At 54.2% G+C, this 25130-nt stretch overlaps 1 protein-coding gene and 1 long non-coding RNA gene across 3 annotated transcripts in view; one reads left to right on the top strand and one right to left on the bottom strand.

The window, feature by feature from the left end:
* NECTIN1 (nectin cell adhesion molecule 1) overlaps nt 1-25130 on the top strand; it is a 94502-nt gene that overhangs the window by 12062 nt on the left and 57310 nt on the right. The window lies entirely within an intron of this gene.
* On the bottom strand, nt 2581-6573 carry LOC129007506 (uncharacterized). The gene is made up of 3 exons (XR_008492335.1): nt 6463-6573; nt 3495-3615; nt 2581-2912 (listed from the first exon to the last, which is right to left on the bottom strand). It is a non-coding gene; the product is annotated as an uncharacterized LOC129007506 (long non-coding RNA).

Below are 25130 nucleotides of genomic sequence, written 5' to 3'. Positions count from 1 at the left end.
GTCTTCTCTAAACAAGTTCCCCTAGCTGTACAATAGGATGAGATGATAAGAGGCTGGAAGGGGTGAATAACATATGTGGTGTGCTTAGCACAAGCAATAATTTGCTTGATCCAGAGAAAGTCTTCGCACCACTGGGCTGTTATGAGCTACCACTGGGAGGGACTCCCAGTCTGGAGAAGGAGGGTCCGTTCCCTGGGGCTGGGGAAGCCAGGCCCAGGAACCCTCCTGGCTGTGTGTGCCCCAGAACGCTGTGGGGAGCCCCTCTGCTGGGCTCCTGTGACTTTTCCAGGGTGGTCAATGCAAGCAGGGTATGTCTTAGTCTCAGGCCCCTGGGTTACTGGAGATGCCCCCCCACCCCCAGATGATCACCTGGGCAGGTGTCTCCTGTGCTCCCTTCTGAAAGGACAGCAAGGGTTTCACTCAAGGTGCAGAATTCTGGCTGCCCCAAGTGCCCAGTGCCAGTCCCTGTAGGAATCCCACTGCCCTGGATGTGTTGTGGGAGAGGCAGACAGGTTCATCTCGGCATTCACTCAGCATGTGCCAGGCACAGAGGTGGGAACTGTAGACAGCAACAAACATAATATCCAGTCCAGCACTGCATGGCATCCACACTCTGACCTCTGACCTCACACACAGCAGGTGACCCCTGAGGGTGTCAGCTCTTTCAGGCAGGAATGCTAGTCAGGTTGAGGCCTGGGTGGATGGTGGAGAGATGGAGCTAGGGCCTTGTGGTTCAGGCCTCACTCTCCTTAAGCCATCCTGCTTGGACATAAAGGGACAGTGACACTAGGCAGGGGCCTGCATTCTCCTTCATTCTGCAAAGATGTGTTAAACACCTGAGCCCACCGGGCACAGTGGCTCATGCCTATAGTCCTAGCACTTTGGGAGGCCGAGGCGGGTATATAACCTGAGGTCAGGAGTTCGAGACCAGCCTGGCCAACATGGTGAAACCCTGTCTCTACTAAAAATACAAAAATTAGCCAGGCATGGTTGTGGGTGCCTGTAATCCCAGCTACTCAGGAGACTGAGGCAGGAGAATCACTTGAACCCAGGAGGCGGAGGTTGCACTGAGCCGAGATCACACATTGCACCCCAGCCTGGGCAACAAGAGTGAAACTCCATCTTAAAAAAAAAAAAAAAAAAATCTGAGCCCACTTGTTCCTCTCCCAGACCCAGGTCTGGAAAGAGCCTCCCAGCTGGACCTGCAGCTGAAGGTACCTCCCTGCCCTGCAGGGGAAGGTGGAGAGGATGTCAGAGAATCCTGGAGTCTTAGCATTGGAAGGGAAATCAAATGCTATAGCACTCCATTCACTTCCTAAAACCCCTAACCACATTCCGGCCTGTTGGTCATCCTCCAGCTGCAGCTGAATCCCTCCACTGACAGGGTACTTACCACCCTCCATGGAAGCCAGGACATCCCTGACTGCCCCCAGCTCCCCCTTCCCCCTGAAGCTCCCTCCCATTAGTGTTGGAATCGCATGGAGCTCATGTGATCCTGCAGGCATTTACAGACAGCCTCGGCCCCCATCTCTCCTCTCCTGAGTCTCACACACCTCACCATCTCAGGTGCTCCCCTCGGATCCCCAGTAACAGCTCCAGATGTGGGCTGCCCTCCCCAGGGATGTCAGCCTAGGATTCCCAGCTGCCACAGCTGTGCCAGATCTAGGAGGAGGCAGTGTGGGTGGGCCCTCCAAGCTTCCCCACCTCCCTCTATCCCTTTCCCACCCCTCACCCCCTTCCCACCCCTGTTTTCCTTAGGATTAATGATAAATTTCAGTGAAAGATCTGCTTATCTCCAGTAGGAATTAAGGAATTAAGTTGGCAATGGGGAGAGAGGGGACAGGGAGAGGGAGCATATTGCAGAGGGTCAGGATGCAGAGGGACCGTTGGCAGGGCAGGACAGGGCAGGGGACTGCGGGGATGTGGAGCAGTCCCCTCTGCCTGCATCAGTTCACCCTGGGTTGGGCTGGGCTGCTCTCCCCACCTGCCTGCACTGTCATGGGGGATGGATGTGGGGCTGCTTGGGGATGGGTGTGGGGCTACTTGGGGATGGGTGTGGTGACTTGTGGAAGGAGGTGCATCACAGGGATCCTGCAGGTGGGGTGATCTGGCAGCCTCCCGTGTCACCTGTTGCTGCTTGGTGCCATGGTGCAGTGGCTCTGTGGCACGTCACGGCCCTGGGAGGGCGAGCCACGGCATGTGGCAGGGTGAGGCACCCCGCTTTTGGCATTAGGATACAGAGGCACATTCTGCAGTTGGAAGTCCAGGGGCCACCACCCCACAGGTGGCTCATGAGTGCCATCCAGGCACTACCACAACCCCCAGGCAGGCCCTGGCTGCCCCTCAAAAGGGGCCTACGCCAGAGGCTGCTGCTCCTGCCTCTTTGCTTCTTTGGTGAGACTGACTGAGTTGGGGTTCCTGCAGCAATGGCTGAAGGAATCTCTCAGCCCTGGAGAATCTGAGCTTCAATGTATCCTCAGAGCAACTCAGAAGCCTCTGTCCTGAATACCAAGGTGGGGCCACTCAGGGTCTGCAGCATCCCTAAGCCCAGGAGACTTTGTTTAGAGTTTCTCCCCAAGTCCCCAGGCTTGCTGCTCCTTGGCACCCCCCTGGCATCAGACATCTCACTGGCAAGCAACGCCGGGCCCAGGACTGCAGCCCCAAACGGTGCCTCCCATCGCCAAACTCTGAGGCTGACCCAGGAGAGATGGGAGTTGCCCTCCAGAGGGCAGGGGGTGAGGAGGTAAGAAGTGAAGACTGGGTGGGCCAGAGGACATGACTGCCCCTCAGGTCATCTAGGCCAAGCTTCGCCTGCCCCAAATAAGTTTCAATCACTGCGATCCCATTCTTTCCTGACAGCCCCAAGGCTGGGAGTAGGGGTTGGTGTTCAGTAGCAGCAGCCACCAGGGCACCTGGAGATAAGAGGAGATAAGGGCAAGGCTGGGCGGAGACAGTCACAGTCGGGGGTGAGGGTGGCGGGGGCAGGGGAAGGGGGGAGACGGGGCACGTTGGGGAGCTCAACACTCAGGAAGCTAGGGGAGGCCAGGAATTGGGGCCTCAAGTCCAGGAGTCGAACTGGTTAATAATTAGTGACTCTGGTTAATAAATCATGGATGGTTTTTTTTCCTGATTTCAGCTTCTCCTTCCACCCCACAACCCTAGAGATCTTTCTAGGCTCTGCCCAGGCCTCAGAAAAGAAGCCCCCACGCCTACCCCTGCCCTGGGCTGTCACCTCCCAGGCAAGATTCACCCTCTGTCCCTCCACAGCCCTCCCTGGGCCTCTGCCCCCTCCCCCAGCTGGTTTCTGGTCTCCAAAGCCAGTGTGGTGTTTAATCTCCAAGAGAGATTAGTGACCTGCTTTCGCCACCCTCCCCCGCAGGCTGCTTGGATGCCCCTAAATATTCCCTGCTGGAAGGGCAGGCCCCCATGGCCACCCAGAGAGCATCTCCAGGTGCCCTCCTTGACGGTGCCATCCGCCCCACCCATTGTCCCACTTGGCTGCAGGCCCTTTCTGCTGGCCAGAAGGTGTCATGGGGCACCCTGTGGGTAACTGCCCAAATGCTTCAGATGAGGTCAGTCAGCAGATGTTCCTAGGGCATCACTGTGTGCCAGGCACTATGTGTCAAGAAAAAAATACTTTAAGCATCTGGAATTGAGGTTAAAGGCTGATGCACGTGAGCGGGGACCTGAAGACCAGATGACTCCAGGACTGGCAGTTTAGGGTGAGGAGAAAAGGGGACACTGGGCATTTTTCATCTCTAACTCCGGGATGCTTCCGTTAAAGGTCAGGCCGTTTTCTGGGTTTCTGTCCCTTTTGCAAGATTGCACCAAGGGCAGAGATCTGCTTTTGTAAGCCTTGTGGTGGTCGGGGAAAGGGAGGGAGGAAGGAAAGGGGAAAGGAGTTGCCTCCTTCCCCTTTTTTTGAAGGTTTTGAAGTTTCCCTCTTTTTGAAGGGTTGAGGCAAAAGAATGAGGGGTCCCTCTCCCATCCTAAACCTTGCACGGGCTGGGGCTGAGAGTACAGTAGTGATGGATGAACTGGCCTCAAAACAGGTGAGGCCCCTGTCTCCCGAGTGATCTTTGCACAAAGCCCCCAGAGATTTACTTAGGTGATTAAACTATGCCTGGGGCTATGGTGGAGCCGGTTGGGGGGGGGGGTCAGGGAGGCTTCTCTGGGACCGTGACCTTGATTCTGAAACCTGGAGGCTGAGAAGGAGTGGGCTGGGACGTAACCAGGACAGCCAAGGGAGACCCAGCCACGAGCATGCCTGGAAGAAAACCAGCGCCTCCGCGGCCTGTGGACTGGGACTTGAAAAGAACAACCCCCCAATCTGTTCTCTCTGATTTCAGCCTGACCTGTGCACAGTCCAAGCCCAACTTGTCCAGAGCCACCCTTGTCCTCTTCTTCCCAAGACACAGCCCTCCCTGGGCTCTTCCCATTTCTGTGATAAAAGCACAGTTCTGCTGTGCACCAGAGCCATGGCTACCTCCTTCACCCCTGCCTCTGATTTGCTGTGAGTTCTTATCCCATTTCTGTAGGACCCCTCCCCAATCCCAGCACCACCACCCCCATCCAGCCATTCCTGTGCAGGGTGACAATAAAAAGTGTCCTCAGACATTGCAGAATGTTCCCTGGAGGACAAGAGCACCCCAGTTGAGAAAACACTGGTCTAGGCCTTCACTGCAACCAGCCTCTTTTTCCAAAACTGCTTTTCCACTGACTGCTCTACACTCCCACAACTTTACACGGACCTATTTTAGGTTCCAGTCAAAATAAACTGCTCCTGGCTTCTCCAGTGCACTCCTCGGCCTTGGCTCCTGATGATGGCTGAGCCCCAACACACCCACCTGTGAAATGCAAGGCTCCCAGACACCAGTCCCCCTTCCACTTCTGTGTTGTTTAGTATTTATTTTCTCTCCTCCCCTCACCCTGCACCTGAGCTCTTTGAAGGATAGGACCCAGCCTTAAAATCTCTGCAGGCCCTAGCTCAGCGCCTTGCACACAATAGGTGTCCCATAAATGTACAGTAAACCGATGGGAGCTGGCTGGCTTCACAACCCTGATAAGCTGTGAGGTTTCCTTCTCCGTGCCTTTTTTTTTTTGAAACAGAGTCTCACTCTGTTACCCAGGCTGGAGTGCAGTGGCACGATCTCAGCTCACTGCAATCTCTGCCTCCTGGGTTCAAACGATTCTCCTGCCTCAGCCGCCCAAGTAGCTGGGATTACAGGCACCCACCACCACGCCTGGCTAATTTTTGTATTTTTAATAGAGATGGGGTTTCACCATGTTAGTCAGGCTGGTCTCGAACTCCTGACCTCAGGTGAACCACCTGCCTTGGCCTCCCAAAGTGCTAGGATTACAGGCGTGATCCACCATGCCCAGCCTCCTGTGCCCCTTTCTTTCTGGTTTTTTTTTTTTTTTTTTTTGGCAACCCTATTTAACCCCCATGCCAAGAAAGGAAAACTTCTGATGCTTCCCTTTTACTTGACACCTCCCCTCCCATCTCATTTTGTTTGCAGTAAACAAAATCATCTTTTTTCCATTTGTTCAACATTTATAAGCACCAGGAAGGTCTGCGGTTATGTGTGTGTGAAGTTGTGCGTGGATGTGTGGTTTGACAAGCGGGTGCTGTGTGATGGCATGGTTCTTTGTGTGGGGTGTTCGTGTTTGAGTCAGAAATTATACTCTCCACACCAGGACTTGTATGGGGTCTTCTCTCCCAAGAACTCCTCCACACTTCAAACTCCTCTCACACTGGGCTTATCCCCTCTGTAAGCTCTGACCTTTCAGTCCACCATGCCTTTGCTGTTCCTGTCTCCTCTGCCTGGAGGACCCTACTTCACCAACTGGCAAACTCCTACTCATCCTTCAAAGCCCAGTGAAATTTTACCTCCTGTGGGACACCTCTTGTTTCTCTAATTCTCCTCCCCACATTCATCGTTTCTTCCCTGTATCATCATGGCACTTTGTGAACAGTCCTACCGTAGCAGTGATCGTGTGAGTGAATTTATCCTGTGTCCTTGATATCCTTCACATGTATACACATGCATGCAGTGTGTGTGTGTGTGTGTGTGTTTATAGCCCTACTGGCAGGCACTTGGTAGATTCTTAATACTTACTTATTAAATAAATGAGAATAAGTTGCTTACTTGGTTTTCCAAAGCATTTTCTTTGTACTCTGTTAGAGGAATGTGTCTGTGCAATGACTCTGCCTGACCTTCCCGCACTGCTCCCGCGTGTTCCTGAGCATGTCGACCTGTGTGCATACCGCAGCGTTCAGCTGCACATGTGTGCTTGGGTGCACGTGTGTGCGTGCATGTGGCTCTGTTTCAGCGCTTCTGTAAAGGGAAAGCTGTGGCTGCCCCTCCCCAAGCTGACATTCCCTCAGCACCATGCCCCCACCTTTGAGGATTGAAGGGGTAACTGGGTGGTGACCTCCCCCAGGCAGCTTTCTCTACCCACCTGATGTCCCCCTCCAAGAACGGTGACCCAGGGTTTCCCATCCATCCTGGGGGCTGAGCTCTCTGCGGCCTCGTCACATCACACTCCCTTCCCTATCCATCTCTGCCCTGTTTAATTGGAATTTGGCTAGTGGAGACCATCTGTTCTATTCCGGCCTGTTTCCATGACAACCAAGTGGCTTGAGACTGAGGTTTGTGGTGAGAGAAGTGGCCTGGGGGATGCTGGGAAAAACCAGCTAGGTCCTCCCCCTCAAACCCGCTCCACCTCGCCCTGCCCTTTCTCCACAAACCCAGAGTTAAAATAAAGCTGTTCCCTGCCTGAGAGTTGGGGAGTCCCCGAGCATCACTCTCCTCTCCCAGCCCCCAGCCCCTAGCCCCAGTCTTTCCCAGGCTCCTTTCAGGCTTCCCACACGGGGCTCCCCTCCCTCCCTGCTTCCATTCAAGAGCACCTTCTGCCCTTACAGACTAGGGAGCTAGCCCTTCCCTTCCCCAACCCCTGAACCTCCACCCCTGGAAGTGAGTGCTTCCTCACAGCCTGGTTACAGACGCTCAGGGCCCCACAGAAAGGACTCTTTAGAGGGTAGTCTCGGCTTTCTCTGCGCCCCTGCCCCTGCAGGCTGTCCCCCGGCCCCAGGTAGCAGAGTGGCCCAGGCAAGTGCATGGCAGACAGAGGCGCCCTGGGCCCAGATGTGGAGCTGGTGATCCCAGATTCTCAGGGGCTGACACAGGCCCTGGTACACTGGGGATATGAGTGAGGGGGTCTCTTATTTCTGAACAGACAGTTCTGTTTTCACAGTGTTATTTTCTGCCCTAATTTCCCCATCTATGGCAAAGCCTCTTCGTGCCTGTTCTATTACCAAGGGACCCGCCTGTCTTCAAAAATAGGTGGTGTGGCTTGTCAGGTGACCGTCTGTCGCTCTGGTCCCAGGCATCTCATGCAGGATATGTGCGATATGTTGGCTATGTGGGCGGGCTTGGGGGGGTGGAGTGTCTCAGGATCTCTCTGGTACCCCCTCTCCCAGCAAAATCAGTCCTGGGCAGATCAGTCCTGGGCAGATCAGTCCTGGGCAGTCCTGAGGAGGGAAGCTGAGTCTTGGACTTCAGAAGGCCGGTGCTCTTAACAGCTGCGCTGAGCCGTGGGACCCCAGGGCTCCCACGCTTGGGAGTGCTACAGGCTTGCTTGCAGAGGTCTTCTGGTAGCCTGCTTGTCTCCAGCCTAGCCCTGCCATCATCCATCCTTCTTCATGTGCCTCTTTTCTTCTTTTGTCTTTGTTGAGATCTAATTCGCAAACCACAAAATGCGCCCTCCTAAAGTATACGATTCAGTGGCTTTAGTATATTCACAAGGTTGTGCAGCCGTCACCACTGCCTAATCCACAGCATTTTCATCACCTCGAAAAGAACCTCGGTATTCATTAGCAGTCACTCCCCATTTTCCCTCCCCCGGCCCCTGGCAACCACTCATCTACTTTCTGTGTCTATGGATCTGCCTATCCTGGACATTTCATATAAATGGAATCATACAGTATGTGGCCTTTTGTGACTGACATCTTCTACTTAGCATTCCACGTGCCTGTTTCCAAAGCACAGGTGTGACCATGTCACCACTTTGCTTAAAAGGCGTCAGTGGCTCCCAGTTGCCTACAGGGTGAAGTTCAGACCCTCATCTAATACAAAGCCCTTTTACAATTGGCTCCTACCTTGCTTTCCATTCACCCTGTATTCCCCTCTCCTCTGCCCCAAATATCCAGTGCTTTCGCCACATCCAAGCTTTTAAAGACACTCTTTCCTCTTTTCCTCTTCCCCTCCTGTTCCTTGCCCTCTCTCTGTCTGTCTCTGTCTCTGTCTGTCTCAAGGACTCCTGCTTATCCTGCAGGACCCAGCTAAAAAATCTCACATCTTCTGTGGTGCCTCCATCACCTTCAGACAGAATCACTCCCCCTTCTGAGCTCCCATTGCTTTGGGTTTGTATTTTTCAGAAACAAACAAAAACTGCGTTTATCACTCAGTCATTATTTGTTTTCATGTCTGGGGCCCCTGCTAGACAGAGCTTTTAAGGCAAAAGAAAATGTCTTAGTCTTTCTTATTCCTCCACGCTCCTACCTCTTGCCACTACCACTGTCACTTTCACCCAAAAGATGCCAGCACCATGCTTGACACATTGTATAGGTGTGGTAATGCTTCGTGAATTAAAGCAGGGGTAGAAGAGTGTCGAGGTGATGGATAGCCCAGCCCTGATTTGACATTTTGACACCTGCCTACAATGTGTAATTATCAAATCCGGGCTGGAATCTCGTGTACCCCCAAAATATGTACAACTACGATGTATCAATTAAAAATCCAAAAAAATAAAAGCAAGGGGAAGAACCAAAGACAGCACATTAATCTGAGACAGGCAACCCTATAGAGGAGCCAGGAGGAAGGAGAGGATTCTGCAGCTCGGCATAGCAGGGACAAGGTGGGGTATGACTGGACCTGGGAACTGCCTACATGGGCAGTTGGAGTGGGGAGACGGTGGGGAGGGGTCGTTCACCCCGTTCGACAGCCTTGTGGGGTGTCGTGGTGGTCACTAGCATGAGAGATGGGGTGCAAGGTTTGGCAGGGGTGGGAGGAGAATGGGGAATGGCCATAAAAGAGAAGGTGGAGGTGACCTTTAGCAAGAAAAGGGGAGTGGTGGGTACAGGGGAGGGTGATCCCAGCAGACAGAACCACTTGTGCAAATGCCCCAAGGCAAGTGAGAGCCAGTGCCTAAAAGACCCAGGAGTGGAGCCCAGCGTGGGGTGGGGAGAGAGGGCAGTGGTGAGGTTGGGCTGGTGGAGTGAGCAGCAGCCTGGTCATGCAGAGCGCTTTAGGACAAGGCGAGAGTGGTGGCCCTTACACCTGTGTCTGATGAAAACCTTCCTGTCTTTCAAGGGTCACTTAAGGATAAACGGCCTTTCCCTGTCCACCCCAGCCAGCAGGGGCAGTAGTGGGCCTGCTTCCCTTGCCAGATGGAAGCTACCAGAAGGCAAAATGATAGATTCTAACCCCTCTCCTTCCTCACCCAGCTCCAGGGGGAGAATTGAGGGACAGGAGCAGATTTGGGTTCCCTGCCACATACTAGCTTTGTGCCCTTGGACGCCCTACACCAACACTCTGGTCCTCAGTTTCTTCCATGAATACTGACCCACTGAGGACAAAAGTGGGATAATGATATAAACCTAGAGGGAGTTCATGAGGATTAAATAAGACAGTATATACAAATGCTCTGAAAGGGTGGTGCCAGCATTTATTCTCCTGTGTGCTGTTAGGACAAAGTGACAAGGAAGGAAGCAGAGGCCCAGGGTCTCCAGTTTGAAGGAATCACCAAGGCCCCTGCCCTCTTTTGTGCTGTTGTCTTTGATGACATTTCCAAGCAATTAGAAGCCCTGGTGGGGGCAATATCATGCTGTTTATTTGAAATCGACTTGAAAGCAATCAATACTATATTTTCTAGGGGGAAACACAAATTTAGCTTCCACCCTTACTCCAAGGGTGCAATGCGTGCAGAGAGAAGATACAGTGGCGCCTGGCTAGGAGGTCCCTCCCTCTTCCTAGGCAACCAGCAGTTCTCAGAGCAAAGGAAAATGGGTCCTTCCTGGTGCTGGGGGGTGAGTTGGGGTGGGCCCAAAGCTTTCTCCACTAGAAGTTACAGGAGCCACTGGCCCTCCCCACTGTGGGATCTAGTTCCCAAGGAGGGTGCCAAACAGACCTTCTGCCCCTACAAAAACAAACCTGTCTAATTGCCTTTAATCTTGGGCTGTCGGTCCGCTGGTGTTGGTGCTGAATAGTAAAAGGAGATCATATCTTTCCCTTTGAGTGAAAAGTTATTTGATCTCTGTGTGTCAGAGGAAAGCCTGTGCCCAGGGAAGAGGTGGGGACGGAAGGGGAAGGTGGAAGAAGAGAGGAGCGAGGGCCTGGCGGGCGGCGGAGGGGAGGCTGCAGCTGAGGGCTTTATTTCTCCCAATAACAATCATAAATAAAGGGGAACAAGCATCTCTCTTGTCTTGGCTCAGGGCCATTGTTTTGTGCAGGGCTTCTTCTTCACCCCTGCCCCTCCCCACCTCCCTCTCGGGCCCAGGATGGGAAGACAGCTTGTCTGCAGGGAGAAGGAGTGGGCTGCCAGCTGTCTCACCTGGAGGAGTGGGAGAGGAGGGCTCCGTAGACCTTGATGCAGCCCCTGCCCCATCTCTGGCCTTGGGGCTCCCTCCCCAGCCCTGCAGGGGCCGCCAAGATGCCCCAGATGATTGCAGTCACCTCCACCAGTCTCCCGGCCTGCGCTCCCTCCTGTTCATTCTCAGCAGTTGTCAGTGGTCTTGTTAAAACAAAGCCGGGTCACAGATCTCATCCCTCTACTCATGGCCTCCAACAGCACGGTCCAGCTCAGGGGAGAGGCCTGGCCCCTGCATCAGTCTCCACTGTCTAGCTACACTGGCCACAGTTACCAGATGCTCTCCTGCCGCAGGGCCTTTACACCTGCTGTCTGCTGCCTCTGCCTGGAATATCTCCTCCCAGGTGGCCACATGGTTGGCTTGCTCACCTTGTTTTGTTCTTTGCTCAAATGTCTCCTTTCTCAGTGAGATCTTCTCTGGGCATCTTTGATCTAAAATTAATTAATCCTACACACATTTTATCTTCTTTATTGTCTGGTTGCCATTGCTAGAACATAAGTTCCATGAAGACAGAGAATGTTTTCTGCTTTGTCCAATGCTCTATGCCTGAGACCTAATAGGTACTGAATGACAGCAGGAATATTTTAATAAATGAATACCCTAATGGACAGCTGCCGCCTCCTGTGCCTGCACACCCTGTTTCTGCATGCAATCACATGAAGTCTCCCTGAAATTCCTGCTCATGAAGGCCTAATCTCAAGCCCTGCCTGGCCAGCACACACTGCATCCCCCTTATGGTTCCACCCTGGCCTGTGATGTGGGCTGGCCTCCCGTAGAGCCTTATCATCCTGCAGAGCTTTATGGCATCTACACAGTTCTCTCACCTTATCTTTCTAGCACTCTCTGAGGTCAGGACTATCACCCTGGTTTACATTTGAGAAAAGAAAGTTCAGAGGTTAATGACTAATTTGCTTGAAAATACCACCACGTGTAAGTGGCAGGGCCAGGACTCAAACCGGATCTTAGCCAGAGCTGTCCCCTTGCTGCCTAAGGTCCCAGGACACCTGGTTCCCCCTCCCTGGCATGTGCAGTCATGGCTGAGCTCTCAGCCCTTTTTCTGCATCTGCTCACCTGCCCAGAGAGAGCCTCCCGAGGTGGAGTGGGGCATTCTTATCACCACCAAGGCCTGCCTCATACCCCACAGAGGAGAGGGAGACTCATTCTGAGCCCTCCCAACACTTAGTAAACCAAGTTACAGATGGGGAGGTAGAAGCTGGGAGCACCCAATGGACCTCTTCCTACCCTCAGGCGAGGGGCTGAAATCCACAGCCTCTTTCTGGGAAGCCCTTCCCTCCAGCTCTGGGCTCTCCATTTCAAGAAACATTGGGGTGGGCTGGGCACAGTGGCTCACACCTGTAATCCCAGCACTTTGAGAGGCCGAGACGGATGGATCACTTGAGGTCAGGAGTTCTAGACCAGCCTGGCCAACATGAACCCTATTTCTACTAAAAATATAAAAATTAGCTGGGCGTGGTGGTGGGTGCCTATAATCCCAGCTACTTGGGAGGCTGAGGCATGAGAATTGCCCGCCTGGGAGGTGGAGGGTGCAGTGAGCTGAGATTGCACCACTGCACTCCAGCCTGGGCGACAGAGTGAGACTCCGTCTCAAATACAAAAAAAGGAAACACTGGGGTGGTCCTGGTTGTAGAACCAGAAGGAGGAAGGAGACAGCCCCTGCCCGCAGGTTCGTGTGCAGGAAAATGATGGTGGGGTGTGAGGGGTGCACCCAGCTGTGTGACCTTGGGTGAGCCTTCTGAGGAAGCTCCTTGCCCGGAGAACTGTGTTCCTGGGTTAAGCTGGGGAGATTTGCCAGGAGGAACCATTGTCTAGGAGAAGAGGTGGCAAAAAGGCACACTAAGGCATACTCCGAGTGTGACAGGATGAGCATGATAAAGGCCACTCTCTCCCTGTGAGCGCTGTTCCTGAGCACCTGTGTGCCAGTTCCGAGCCCGGCACCCTGGATGCAGTGGAGTTGACAGGCTGAACAGGCTGAGCCGCGCATCTCATTACTCTAGCAATAAGCTGCCTTGCATTTTCCATGATCAATCCTTTTGGGATCTCATGAAGAGTGTGGGTGGCAGAGGACTTTACCAATAATCCAGGGTGATGGAAATTCAGGGTACGAGGCAGACAGGAGGCTCTTTGCTAACGTGGGCCGGGTGTGCTTTCACGAAAGAGCGTCAGCCTCTTCGTCGGGAGTCTTGCCTCAGCCACTTGCGGGTCGGGTCACCTCAGGCACTCCCTGGCCTCAATTTCCTCATGTGTACAGCAAGTAGGTTGGGCTTGTTGCCCCTGGGGAGCTCCTGCAGTCTCCTGGCCCATCCTGGGTGCACAGGGGATCTGTATGGGACCAGCTACTATAATCCTACCACTTGGACAAGTCCAAGGCGAACACCAAGAAGGGTACAAGACAGCATGGTATTGTGACTTCTGAGGGCCAGCCAGCCTGTGAGCTCTGGAGATGCCTGACTGCCCCTTGCTGAAAGACATTTATCTGTCCCTTTGGTGCCAGCATGAAGGCCCTTCCTGACTACTTGGGCCTCTAGCACGTGGGACACAGAGTGGGGCCAGGCAGAAGAAACTCGTGGTCAGATCCTCTGCCAGGAGCATTTCTCAAACCCACGTGGGTCCCAACCCCTCCCACTGGAGCTGGGGGAGCTTTGAGGCACCTTGGCCTCCTGGTCATGCCGTGTGTCAGTCACCTCTTAATTGTTGATCACCTCCCATGTGCAGGCCCTGGGAGGTGCTGGGCATCAGCTTTGAGCAAAACAGGTGCCATGCATGTTCTCATGGAGCTCACAGGCTGGTGGGGGCCAGACACTGAATATACTTTTTAAGGGTGGCAAAGGCCTGAGCCTGGTGGAAACATAGAGCAAGGGGGGTTTAACCCATACTGGGGGACAGGGAGGCCTCCCAGGGTAAGGGATGTTACTCAAGGCATGAAGAATGAATGGGCCATGGAGAAAGAGGGAAAAAAAGGAAGGGACCCTGGGAAGGCCCTGCATCTGCCAAAGGTGTGGGGGCCACAGTGCCAAAAGCTACCATCTACTGAGCAGTCCTGTGCCAGGGTCAGCTCTCAGGGCTTTGCTTATAGAGCTTTATTTAATCTTCCCTACAGCCTTTGAGGGAGTGATTATTCTCTCTCCATTTTTATAGATGAGAAAAAAAGTCACAGAGCTTGCAAGTGGCAGAGCTGGGATTTGAACCCAGGAGCCTGGAGTCAGAGGCTTCTCTGCTGTATAACTAGAGAGAACAGGGATCTTCAGCAAATGCCCCTTGTGAGGTAGGACTAGAGGGGGGCAAGTGGAAGGGCCAGGCTAGGCCCAACCAGAAGCAGAGGGAACAATATGCTTCTTCCCAGCAGCAGAGTTAGCCTAGCAGTACACAGACGGCCTCAGCCACAGCCCTGGACTCGCCTTGATGGCAGCTGGCAGTGGCTGACCCACTCCCAGGCTCTGTATCAAAAGGCTTAGGGAAATGGACTTGCTCTTCAGCAGAAGGGATTGAGATGAAACCACAGGACGAATTTCCCAGCTGTCATGACCATACGCTATTAAAACAGGCAGCCGAGGGAGGTAGAGGCCCTGGTGGGAAAGGTTAATGCCTTGGTTGCTCAGAGCTGCTGGAGAGGTGAGTGGGGCAGGGGGAGGTCCAGGATGACCCGTCCAGTGTCTAGAGATGAGATCACGTCACACAGATCAAAAACACTGTCCCACAGGAAGAGGGCACTCTCAGCTGTCCCCAGGCTGGTGCCACCCTCTTCCTGGGACCCTGTCTGCCCCAGCCCTGCCATCGGACTTCATTAAATTGCATTTTCCCAGAGCAGGGCAGGCCGGTGACAGAATGAGTCAACGCCAGCTTGCTACAACTGTCGCCCCTGGAGCCGGCGGGCATAGAGGGAGATAATTGGGAGTGGTTTGACAGCTTAATGTCTGGGGCTGGCTTCCTGGAGCAGTGGAGGGATAGGGATGGGGCCGGAGCCAGTGAGGAGGGGGCAGGTGGATTTGGGCTGCCCCTGTCTTCAGATTGACCACCCCTCACCGCCTTTCCCCTCCATTTCCCTAGCAGCAGCTTGTTGGGCAGGAAAATAAAGCACCGGGAAGGAAATGAGATCTGGAGAAGAAATTAGGCTTTCTTTATTAATTTGTCAGAACTAATTAACATCTCCCCTAGGTTTGTCTCCTCTCCAGATGCCCCCTAGAGCCCGGAGGAAGGGAAGAGTCTGGGAGAGGCCAGGTTTGGGCTTCAGAATCCCAGCCCTGGCCTCTCCCCGCAATACCAACCCCAGAGCAAAGAAGGACAGAAGAGGTGTCACTCGAAGGGGGGCCTGTGGTCCCGTTCTAGGGACTGCAAGCTGAGAGGGCCCCCACAATGCATCTTGTCCACTTGCCTAGGGTTCTGAGCCCCAGACACCCCTTGGCATTTTACCTCTCTGTGCTTGTGTCACTTCAGTGAAACAGAGTCAATGCCCACCTCATTCAGAGCTGGTGGGAGGATGGCCTGCGACAAGCACTGCTCAGAGAAAAGTCAGCTCTCATTATTTTGAGGGACAGAATGTCAATAAAGCTCTAGAAGGTTCTCAGAGTTCTTTCATACTCATAAGGTCACTTTGGTTTGACCCTAGCAATAATCCCAAGAGCTAGAAGAATCTATAATTGGTGTTCCCATTTCACAGATGACACAGCTGAGGCACAGAGCAGTTACATATGTTACGAGGCCACACAGCGAATGGCTGGCAGTGGCAGGATCAGCGCTTAGCTGAGCAAGCACCCTTTTCCCCAGCCTCCCCTCCTGAGCACACACCCGTACCCCCACATCTGCCCCACTGCAGAGACCTGACTCACGGCTGGGAGTCTCACTTACTAACAGACGCCTCACTTCCTGGGTGTAAGTTCAAGGTCTCAGCCCAGGAGCCACCCCAAGCCACAGAAGCTCCAGTGCTACTGTGGGCTGCTCTTTGACTTGGGCAAGAGCCTGGATTTGTTTCGCAGAGTTGGTGCCTTTTCTTATATACCCCCCATCCCAGAAAGGGGCCCAGCCCTGGTTTCAGAGAGTCACCAACTCTAAGAAGCACCTCTCAACAGGTGCAAGAGGCCCTTGACAGAGCCACGCCTTGCATACAACGCCTTGAAGGGTTGCAAAATCCATTCTGTTTCATATCCCGCCATGCTGTGATCACGTCCTAGTGGTTTCATTTCCGCTGAGCTACAGGACCCTCGGAATGTGGAAGTGAACACTCCCCACCCACCATCCCACCCCCAGGCCTGAGAGCTTGTTGCCTTCCACACCGGCAGCCTGTTGGAGTGTGGCTGCAGAGCAGAGACCCCCAGACTGGCCAAGCCAGATGGAACCTAAAGGAAGGATCAACCGTGCAGCCTTCCTGTGTTTTAAATGAGGAAACTGAGGCTTGGAAAGAGAAAGCCACACAGTTCACTGGCTCTTGGCAGCATCGGTATTAGTACCTGGGTCTCCTGACTCCCAAGCCAGGCCCCTTTCATGAACTAGGTGTCCGCACTTGACAAATGACATTGTAACTAAATGAATTTGTCCCATTAGGGACTCTCAGAGCCAAGAACGGGCAACCTTCCAGAGGAGGTGGGGTGTATGCCAATGGTGTCAGACCAAAGGTCAGCGTCCAGTGCTAGGTCACACCACACCCCCTCCCTGCCTCAGTGACCACAAGGGCAGATTCTCCCCCAGGCCTCCTGGCAAAACCCTCAGGTGGGCCCTCACCCCAGCAGGAGACATAGGGCCTCAAATCAGGGCCTCCAATCATGAACACGGCTGTAGCTACAGTGCCTCTTCTCCAGTAACACAGTTCCCTCTCTAGAGTTTGTTTCATTTGATGGTCTCCCCAAACCTCAGGGGCTGGGATGGTGGTGGTTCCCACTTTTAGAGGGGGAACAGAGACCCAGAGAGGTTGTGATTTTTCAACAGAGCTAGGCCTGGAAAGCAGCCCCATCCTCTGAGGCCTTGGAGAGAAAGGGTGAGCTGGTGGGGTACACACTACACTTGGAGTCAGGAGACCTGGGTTTGAATCCTGGCTCTGCCACTAACCGTGACCTTGGCAATGACGAATGCCACTTAGTCTCGATGTCTTCAGCTGTCTCCTAACACCTGCCTTGGAAGGCTGAGGACTTCCTGAGCGCTCCAGGGAATGCACCTGAGCGTCTTTCAAAAGGCCCTACCCCAGGCTTCTGCCACTCTCCCTTGCATGTTTGTGGGTGATGAGGGAGCAGGCAGAGATGGAATGCGCCCTCCAGTCATCCTGTGACTCCAGCCAGGCCTTGAGGCTCAGCCTTGCCTGCCCGCCAGAGGGGCCAGAGTACAGGGGTGGGGCGGGCCGCTGGGACGGGGGCCTCTGCTCTCCAGGACTCAGGGCTAGGCTTTGACAGAGCTGGGTGTGGCCGGCCTGGGGAGAAGGACACAGGGAGAGGGAGGAGCTGGGCTAGTTGGCGTCTGCTGGCCGGCCGTGGGAAAGAGTCCCAGAGTTCCCTTGAGGACAGTCGGAACTCTTAGACTCCAGGAACTCAGGAAGGAGACTGGGAAAAGTCCTCTCAGCTCAGGTCAAAGCTCCAGCACTGGTCCTTGTTTTCCTGCATCTTTAGGGCTCATCACATGCCACAGTATAAACACAGGCCTGTGCTGGTACCTACCAGGGGGCCGGCTGGCAGAGACACACGGCACTTCCCCTCATCCTCTGCAGAGAGGATGATCCTTTGCAGAGCTCTCCTGGGCTCTTTGCAGAGCTCTCCTGGGCCCCTACCTGAAAACCATAGGACTCCAGGACCAGGGAAGGTACCACAGGCCAGAGTGAGGATGCTGATTTTCGAGGAAACAATTGAGCTGTCTTGTGAAGCTTTGAGGCTGCCCATTTTTCTGCAGGCTGGCACAGGGCAGCTTAGACAATCCACACAAATGGGAGTAGCCGTGGCCTTTGGGGAGGGCCTGGAGCCCACTTTGGGATGCTAGAAAGGGTCTTGCTCTGACCCTGAGGGATGGTCTCAGCTTACAGCCGTGTCCATGATCCTAGGGTACCCACATATCAGTTCGCCACCTCTAGAGCAATTATTCTGTGTCAGGCACTTGGCTAACCATGTACATACATTATTTTACTGAATCCTTATAGCCATTCTGTGATAAAGTATTAAAAACTGGGATTTCATGTTACAGATGAGGAAACTGAGGCCCACAGGGTAAGGCAACTTGCCAATGAGTGGAAGAGCCCAGCCCCAGGTCTGTCCACCATGCGAACTCCCTCTCTACTCCCCACTGCTCTCTCCTTACGAGGAGGAACTACCTGATCCCCAGCCCTGGTACCTGATCCCGCAGGCCCAAGCACGCCACGGGACAGAGTGTGCTTCCCTTATAATAAGAGGAATTGAGAGTAGACATCAGGAAGAACTTCTCCACTACTCAAGGGTGTAGAACATTCTAGCAGTTTCCCGGGGGAAATGGTAGAATCTCATATGCTGAAGACTGTGAAAGAAGGGGAGACAATTTAATCACCTGGGTGGGTGTAAAACCTTGCCAGCGTCGGCGGTAGTTATGACAGCACCCTTCAGCTGGGAAAGTCTAGAGTCTCAGGCCCCCAACTCTGGTGGGGTATGACCTCTATCTGCTGCCACCTTGCCAAAAGGGTCCGGCATGGGAATTGCTTTTCCAAGAACTTTCTTGTCCAAGTCCACTTGGGAGCCTTTGCCAACTAGTGCCTGGGGCGGCATGTCAGGCAGGGCAGGGCCTGGGCCTGGGCAGGTGTGGTCCCCAGCTACCTGTCTGGGCACCAGTTGGATCCACACCGAGAGCTCTGCCATGCCAAAACCCCAGTTTTTGCTCTTTCTTTTCCCCTTCCCTGTCCCTGGTAAGGAGCTGGGAGAAGACCCAGGCTGGGCAGGACACCGAGAGCTTCAGCCTCTGCAGCTCACCCTGCCTGTCTTCTGGGAAAATCACTCTTCAGCAAATTTGTTGAGAACTTACAATGTGCACACCAGAGATTAGGCACTGCCTGCCTAGAAAGCTGGAAGCTGGTCTTAAGAGAGGGTTCTAACTGAGGAGGCAGAAAACCAAAGGTCAGTGTCAGTCTGAAAGGGAGCACAGTGGACCACAACCAGAAGACTCAGGTTCAGGTTCTGGATCCACCACCCTTTAGCTATGCAACTTGGCAAATTTCTCAACCACTGGGCCTCAGTTTCTCCCTCTGTAAAATGGGACTATCAGTCCTTGCTCCAGAAGATGGAAGTGAAAAATAGGAGATTCTGAGTGCCTGGTAGATAGAAGGTATTCAGCCAATAGTGGTGGAAATAAAATAACTTGCTGCCAGAATTCTGGGAAGCAGGAAGCACAGATACTGACCACCAGTATTTATTTTTAGGGTTGAGGGAGCCTACGAAGGAGAGGGGCTGAGCCTTATAAAAGCTTGGGCACATAATCTGTCTAATCACTTTGAAGATGAGACGTTGCTGTGAAATGCCAACCGTGCTGATGGGACCAGGGCTGGAGCAGAGATGAAGAGACACAGCAGGGCCAATTGTGCAAAAATAAAATGCATATTTTTTAATTGCTTGAGTTCACATCTCATAAAAGAAAAAATAATAAAGTGCAAGCCCTTGCCTTTCCCTACCCCCCTCTCTCGGCTGTGAGTCAAGAACCAGTTCCCACCAGTCTTTCTGGGGTTCAAAGCGTCTCCCCGCCCTAATCCTCACCACGACCTCCCCGCCCCCCACATCTATTGTGGGTGAGAGGGCCTTTCCCTGAGCTGCTCACACGCTGCCCCTCCCAGGCCCGGCCTCTGCCCGCTGCAGCAGGCAGCACACAGAGTGGTCAGGCCTGATAGGAGGCCGGGAGGGGGCTGGAGAAACAGGATGCCCTCCCGCCTCCCCTGCCAGGCCTCCTGTTGATCTTAGCGCATTGTGCGGGTGACACGGCGCGGCTATCTCACTATTCTCAGGTCTCAGCATTGGTTCTTCCCTAGACAATGTGGCAAGATGCCTTCCAGCCTCGCCCCTATCCGCCCCTATGCCGCCAGCAGTCCTGCTTTCCGGGGCCTGCCTGAGCCTGTAACCCAGGAGAGGTGGAGGCCTTGGGCCAAAGACCCACTGAGCCAACCCTGTGCAATTCCCACCCTGGGGAACCCACCCTTTCCTGGTTCCTGCCAGCCCTGGTCCCTGTGTCCTCAGAAATGGAACAGACCTCCTGCCCCTCTCTCTTGCCCCCAACACCCAGCCCTGACTCACCTCCCTTACTTCCCACTCAAGCTGTGTCTCTGGGACATGTCAGGACAGGGCACCTGATTCTGGTCCTACAGGCTCAGGCTCTGCCCGCTCTCAGTGGGGGTGGGGCAGCTGGGGAGGATTTGCTTTGACCTGCTTCTTCAGCTTCCCTCCCTCCTCCAACCCCACCCCGGGGTGCGGGCGGGGTTGAACTCCAGAACACCTCCTGATTGCACTGACAAGAGGCCCGCTCTGCTCTGTGATGCTGAAGTCTAGCTGGGGGTGGGGTGCTGCCCATCCTCACCTTACTCTAGGCAGCCTGGGTCGCTGAGCACTGCGCAGGGGGCACCAACCTGCCCTCCAAAGACAGACTCTTACCTTTGGGCTGGGTTCAGTGGCTCACGCCTGTAATCCTAACACTTTGGGAAGCTGAGGCAGGTGGTAATCACTTTAGGCCAGGAGTTCAAGTCCAGCCTAGGCAAGACCCCAACTCTACCAAAAATTTAAAAAATAAAATATATATATAGACTTACCCAGATACCTTCACCCACCAGGGCTGTAAGGCTGTGCCTTGTTGCCTCTTCCTCACCCCTTTGGCACCAAGAATGTAGAAGAAGGGTCAAGAGACTTGGATTCTTTTTGGCTTTTCAATTAGTTTATTATATAACCTATGTAAGACACCTCACTTTTCTGGGTCTTAATTTCAACATCTACAAAATAGGTAGCGCCTTCCTCTTGATTATTCCAGGATCCAGGACCCTCCTGGTAAAGGGGGCTGGAGGACAGTGATGGGATCAGCACTTGCAAACCAACCTGGGGAGCAAAGGGGGGTGCTCCTACTTCCCACTGGAGGCATGAATTGAATGCAGCCCCCACATATGCAGCCCATCAGCCTTTCTCTTACAGAGAATCTCATTTTGGTAAATAAGCATGGCCCTCACCAGGGATTCTGGTCCTTCTTTGATCACTCAGCTTCCTAAGAAGTCTTGATTAAAAGATCGCAGTGACCTGAGAAGCCACCAGGCACCCCCATCCCTGAGTTTGTTCTCTGGGATTTGACTCTGGCTCACAGTTCATCGAGCAGACCTGGATCCAGGGCCTACCGCGTGTCGGGTGTCAGGCTGTGTGCTGGGACGTCGGGGGTGAGCACATTTCTCTTCATGGCACAGCCAACACTGTGTGCCAGGGAGAGCTGTTTGAGCAAGGAGCCAGGTGCTGTGGGAACCTGAGGTCAGAGCTGGTGGCAGTGTGGGACCTGAGTGTTGAAGGGTGGGTAGGAGTTTTCCACTGGCAGCGGGGACTGGTGGGGAGGGTGGGGACCTGGGAGGGGTGGGAGAGGGAGATGGGAATATGGGCAGGGACAGATTGTGAAGGCCTGATAAGTAGTTTAGATTTACCCCAAGGCAGTGGAGAGCGACTGGGGACTTGTGTAACAAGATCTGATTTGTATTTAAATCCACTTATTAGCAGTGTGGCTTGGACGGATCACTTCACGAGCCTGAGCCTCAGTTTCTCAGCATACTAGGGAGACGGATTACCTAACGTAATACCCATTAGACAGTGGGTGCTCAGTAAAGGTGTGATATTTTCAGTACTATGATTCCAGATAAGAGAGAGTAGGAGCCTCACCTCCCTGTGGAGTTGCAGGGAGCCGAGGGAGCTGAAGGGCTGTATTCTAGACCTTCAGAAGGAGAGTCAAGGGGCTATATTGATGCAACTATGGTTGGGCCCTGGGAGGGGTAGGGCTGAGGGAGCAGCTGGAGAGAGGAATTCAGTGCACATGGAGGGCAAGATGCCTGGGGGGCATCAGGACACCTGGGTTCAGGCCCTCAGCACAGAGGTATCATTGAGGGCCTGCCCTGGAGTGGACCGTGGGCCAAATCAGCATCCCTATCCCCTTCTCTCTCCCCTATTTCTTCCTCCAGGGTTCCCCTCCCCAGAGTAATACAAAACTGGTGTGTCACCATCCAGTTCAAAGAGCAAATGTGTTGCCCACCCTGCCCTCTTCAGCCCACATCACTTCAGGCCAAGGCAGGCGGCTGTGAGCCAAGCAGGAAATAGACAGAAGGTCAGGAACCTTCTGCAATGAGAGGTAGTGAGCTTCCAGGGGACCCAGGCCTCCCAACTGCCTGCCTACCGCCAACTGCTCTCTCTCGCCACACCTGGCTGCCTCCTGGCTTGAGCTATTTGCTTATCTGGTGACCCAGAGGCAGGGTCTTTGTAACCAAAACAAGAGAAGCCACCAGGGTACATTTCTATGGGCTAGTGCTCAGTTGATGATTCTTGCCCAGGTGCTCCTGGGCCATGATCACACTGCTGAGCCAGCCGAGCCACGGAGCCAAGCCATCCAGGCTCAAATCACTCCTTCCCACCCCTGTTCTCCCTGGGTCTGACCCTGCCAGCTCCTGCTTCCCCTGATTCCCACCAACTTCTTGGCAACCTTGGAAGAGTTCCCCTTCTCTGCCCCTCCATTTCCCACTCTGTGAATGGGGAGTCGAGAGCAGACAGTCCCTGTCTCAGAGCTGCCAGCTGACCAGTACTCAGCCTGGTCTTTCCTCCTGCCCCAGACTGGTCTCAGCCTGAGTTCCCTGTCCCTTTGACTTTCCTATTTATACACAAAATTCACCCACAATATTTTAGTTTTCCAATCAAATCATTAATTACCCCAGTAATTAAATCTAATTAGCAGTGGTAGGGGCCTTTCTGAGTGAGGAGTCATTAGCTAGGGTGAAAATGCATGGGGGAGAGAGAAAAAGAAAAGCCACCCTTTCCCAGCATTAAAAATGAAAGCAGGAGTCAGCGCTGCAACACGGAGGGCCCCTATTAAAGCTGGGCCTCACTCATTAAGCTAATTTGGTGTGCTATCCCAGCAGCCTCTGCTGGGGAAGCCCGGCTTCACCGTCCAACATTAGAGGTGTGTCGGAACCCCCTGCTTGTCTTGGAGGCTGAGCTGGCCCTCCCAGGACCCCAGTGCCCCAACTCAGGGAGGGGTGTGCGGAGCCTCCGCTGACTCTTCATGAGCACCTGCTGCCACTTCCTGGGCTTCATGTTGGTCATAGCCCAGAGTGGGAGGGGCTGAGTGAAAAACGAGGAAAAGAATAACAGCATCTTCCATTCCTGGGCCTTGGGAAAGGACAGAGCTTGACAGTCACTCTCCTCTCTTGGCCCAAGGCTGAGGGGACTGCCCACCCAGGGTAGTTGTGAAGATTAAATTAGATTTTACATGTAAATTGATGACATCACAGGTGCTTGATACATGCAGCTGTCATTCACCCTTTAGTTTTCAGAGGTGCTCAGCATTCCTTTTTCACTGGGTCCTCACCACCCCACAGCCCCAGGAGGCAAAAGGTGCAGGTGCCACCTCCAGGTTTCACAGGTGGAGGAGCTGAGGGGCAGAGAGAGAGAGACTCACACCCCGAGAGTGGCAGGGTTTGGACTGGAAGTCAAGTCTCTGAGCTCTGGGACGAGGAGGCAAGGGGAACAGGGGAAGAATGGGGGCTTTTCATGTCTGGAGTCTTCAGTTATATCCTTGTGCTGGGCTGCCGGGGTTGCTAGCCCCTGTAGTCCTGAGGGAGGTGGAGGTGTCAGCTCAGCCTCCCGCAGAGCGAAGGAGGAGAGGCAGGGGCAGGGGGATGGTGCCTGCCCTCTCTGCAAGGAGCTCCCAGCAGCCCCATCGTCAGCCTCAGGCCAGCACTGCCAGCAGGCAGGGGCTGCTCACCCAGGTCTGGTTCAGAGGGTGCTGGCCACTCTTTTCCCCAGGAAGGGGAGAGAGGGAGGCCGTGGAGCCACGAGTGTGGTGAAGAACATCACCTGTGGAGACAGACTGCCTGGATCAGAATCAGCCTTGCAGACTGTGTGACCGTGGGCAGGTGACTTGACCTCCCTGAGTTTCCTCATCTCTAAGACGGGGACAATCTTGCTCCTGGAGAGTTGTAAGGATTAAGTGAATTAATGTATGTAAATATCCAGCCCTAGGCCTGGCACAGATCTGCAGTGCACATGTGTTAACTGTTCTTGCCATCCTTTGGGAGGGGCCTGGCAGGGAACCTGACCCTTTTGTACTTTCTCCCCCAGGGAGGGAAGGAGGGGAGCACTTGAACCCAAGCTTCTGCTGCTGCTAAGGGGATGGGCCCAACCTTGGGGTGGCCGAAAGGAGGCAGGTGGCAAACATGGGGTCCACTTTCCACCCCCGCCACCCACACATACACACACACACACACACATCACTGCCACAAGCCACTCCTCGGCTTTCAGGGGCCCCTCTGCGCAGAGCCAAGAGGGCATGGGAATGGAAGGAGGGAAGGGAAGGGAAGCAGGTGGCCACCGAGGCTGAGCTGCATCCGCAGCTGGGCGCGAGCCCCGAGCCTACGTGCTGGTTCCTCCGTGAGGCAGGATGCGGAGCAGGCCCTGGCACGCCAACCCCTACCCAGTGACTCCTGAAACCCCGACAAGTCTGAGCTAGAAGCGGGGCTGGGTGAGGCTCCTGATAGATTCGTGTTGGGCAGAGGGATGGTCGGGCGGGGGAAGCATGGGAAAGACCCCACTCTCGAAACTCTGACACCACTGGGGATGCTGGGAGGGAGCAGGTGGGGCTGGGGACATGCGGCCAGGCTCAGGGCTTCTATCTTCTGCCTCTCAGGCCCCTCACCCCACATGCTCCTGCCTGGCGGGGCAGGAAGAAGACAGGCCGCGGCGGAGGAGGGATGTGCTCCCCTCAGCATTTTGCCAAGTGATGATTTCAGTGCTGCCGAGAAAGAGGGAGGAAGGGAGGATGACAGCCGGGAGCTGGGAGCAGGGCAGGCCAGGCAGGAGGGCTCCCAGAAGACTCCTGGGACTGGGGAGGTCATTTTATACAGGAGCTCTCCCTCCAACCAAACGAGGTGGATGTGCTCCGGCCCATTTACAGGTGAAAAGGCTGAGTTTCGGGAAAGTTATGAGACTTGTTCATAGGTCCTACTGCTAGTTAAGTGCCAAGGCTGACATTAGCACCAGGAAAAACAAGGAAGCCTCTGCCTTCCCACCGCCCCTTTCAGCCTTCTGGGCAGTGGGGAAAGGGACAGCCCAGGGACCTGGATGTGTCCACAGGCCCTGCTGTGGTAGGGCGAAAGCAAGGCAGAGAGTGGACAGCACCGTGCCCCCTGCAAGCAGACCACCCACAGAGCAGCCTTCAGCTCAGCTGGCCTCTCCCCAAAACCCCACATCATGACCTTTTGAAGATCCCACTTTCCCTGCCCACCTCAAGATGGGGGACTCTCAGGTGGAAAGAAAAC

The sequence above is a fragment of the Pongo pygmaeus genome, chromosome 9 (genome assembly GCF_028885625.2).
Source record: "Pongo pygmaeus isolate AG05252 chromosome 9, NHGRI_mPonPyg2-v2.0_pri, whole genome shotgun sequence".
Classification (NCBI taxonomy): domain Eukaryota; kingdom Metazoa; phylum Chordata; class Mammalia; order Primates; family Hominidae; genus Pongo; species Pongo pygmaeus.
The sequence above is the reverse complement of the archived record's forward strand: the minus strand, read 5'-3'. Positions and strand labels throughout refer to the sequence as shown.